The sequence below is a fragment of the Ostrea edulis genome, chromosome 3 (genome assembly GCF_947568905.1).
Source record: "Ostrea edulis chromosome 3, xbOstEdul1.1, whole genome shotgun sequence".
Classification (NCBI taxonomy): Eukaryota; Metazoa; Mollusca; class Bivalvia; order Ostreida; family Ostreidae; genus Ostrea; species Ostrea edulis.
This window is the reverse complement of record NC_079166.1, coordinates 28,077,144-28,079,676: the sequence shown is the minus strand read 5'-3', so window position 1 is coordinate 28,079,676 and position 2,533 is coordinate 28,077,144.

Genomic DNA, 2,533 nt, shown 5'->3' with positions numbered 1-2,533 from the left:
CATCTTATTTGTGTGTCATGTGAGTTTCTTTATTGTCAAATTAGACAAGGTAAGTCCTTTTAAATAATTAAAACTTCCGCAATTTGGTTAAAAATTCCTAATTTTAGCCCTAATTTTTAAAAATTTTACCCCTAAAATTTGCCCTTATTTTTTGTCCAAGGGTGCTGGACAGCCTGTATATAGGAAAAATCTTTAAAAATCTTCTTCTCAAGAACCACTCAGCCAGAAAAGCTGATATTTATATGAAAGCTTTCTGATATAGTACAGATTTTAAATTATTAAAATCCTGGCCCCCGGGGTTCGGATGGGGCCACAATAGGGGGTCAAAGTTTTACATACAAATATATAGGAAAAATCTTCTTTTCAAGAACCACTGAGCCCGAAAAGCTGAGATTTATATGAAAGCTTCCTGATATAGCGCAGATTCAAAATTGTTAAAATCCTGGCCCCCGGGGGTCGGATGGGGCCACAATAGGGGATCAAAGTTTTACATACAAATACATAGGAAAAATCTTTAAAAATCTTCTTCTCAAGAACCACTGAGCCCGAAAAGCTGAGATTTACATGAAAGCTTTCTGACATAGTGCAGATTCAAGCTTGTTAAAATCATGGCCCCCGGGGGTCGGATGGGGCCACAAGGGGGGATCAAAGTTTTACATACAAATATATAGGAAAATCTTCCTCTCAAGAACCACTGAGCCCGAAAAGCTGATATTTATATGAAAGCTTCCTAATATAGTGCAGATTCTAAATTGTTAAAATCCTGGCCTCCGGGGGTCGGATGGGGCCACAATAGGGGATCAAAGTTTTACATACAAATATATAGAAAAATATTCCTCTCAAGAACCACTGAGCCCGAAAAGCTGAGATTCATATGAAAGCTTCCTGATATAGTACAGATTCTAAATTGTTAACATCCTGGCCTCCGGGGGTCGGATGGGGCCACAATAGGGGATCAAAGTTTTACATACAAATATATAGAAAAATATTCCTCTCAAGAACCACTGAGCCCGAAAAGCTGAGATTCATATGAAAGCTTCCTGATATAGTACAGATTCTAAATTGTTATCATCCTGGCCTCCGGGGGTCGGATGGGGCCACAATAGGGGATCAAAGTTTTACATATAAATATATATAGGAAAAATCTTTAAAAATATTCTTCTCAAGAACCACTGAGCCAGAGAAGCTGAGATTTATATGAAAGCTTCCTGATATAGTGCAGATTCCAGTTTGTTCAAATCATGGCCCCCGGGGGTCGGATGGGGCCACAATAGGGGATCAAACTTTTACATACAAATATATATAGGACAAATCTTTTAAAATATTCTTCTCAAGAACCACTGAGCCAGAAAAGCTGAGATTTATATGAAAGGTTCCTGATATAGTGCAGATTCAAAGTTGTTAAAATCATGGCCCCCGGGGGTCGGATGGGGCCACAATAGGGGATCAAAGTTTTACATACAAATACATAGGAAAAATCTTCTCAAGAACCACTGAGCCCGAAAAGCTGAGATTTACATGAAAGCTTTCTGACATAGTGCAGATTCAAGCTTGTTAAAATAATGACCCCCGGGGGTCGGATGGGGCCACAAGGGGGGATCAAAGTTTTACATACAAATATATAGGAAAATCTTCCTCTCAAGAACCACTGAGCCCGAAAAGCTGAGATTTATATGAAAGCTTCCTGATATAGTGCAGATTCTAAATTGTTAAAATCCTGGCCTCCGGGGGTCGGATGGGGCCACAATAGGGGATCAAAGTTTTACATACAAATATATAGGTAAAATCTTTAAAAATCTTCTTCTCAAGAACCATTGGGCCAAAGAAGTTCACATTTACATGAAAGCTTTCTGACATAGTGTAGATTCAAGTTTGCAAAAACCATGGCCTCCAGGGTTAGGTTGGGGCCATGATAGGGACTAAGGTTTTACATGCAAATATATATATGGAAAGTCTTCTGATATGGACCAAGGTGACTCAGGTGAGCGATGTGGCCCGTGGGCCTCTTGTTAATGTCTACTATGCTGAGTTAAGTATTGATAATGGTCAACCAAAATTCAAATATCAGTGGCTGAGTTACAAGTGAGATACAACACTCGCAATTCTGTGTAAACAAGGCTCGTGTCATGATTTTGTTTACAGATCGCTTACATAGAAAACATGTTTTTAAAAAAGTAAACTTGTTTTATTGTGTTCAGAATTAACTTGTAATTTGAAGAAAAAAAATCTGCTTTTACAAGTGTAAGCAAGAAAACATGGCACGAGCCTTGTTTACATAACAAAAAATTGTGAGCTCTGAATGAGATTGCTCATTGTTTGTTATTTTCACCTTTATAGGAGTTAAGAGATTGCTCACTGCTCGTTATCATCACCTTTATAGGAGTTAAGAGATTGCTCACTGCTCGTTATCTTCACCTTTATAGGAGTTATGGGATTGCTCACTGCTCGTTATCATCACCGTTATAGGAGTTAAGAGATTGCTCACTGTTCGTTACCTTCACCTTTATAGGAGTTAAGAGATTGCTCACTGTTC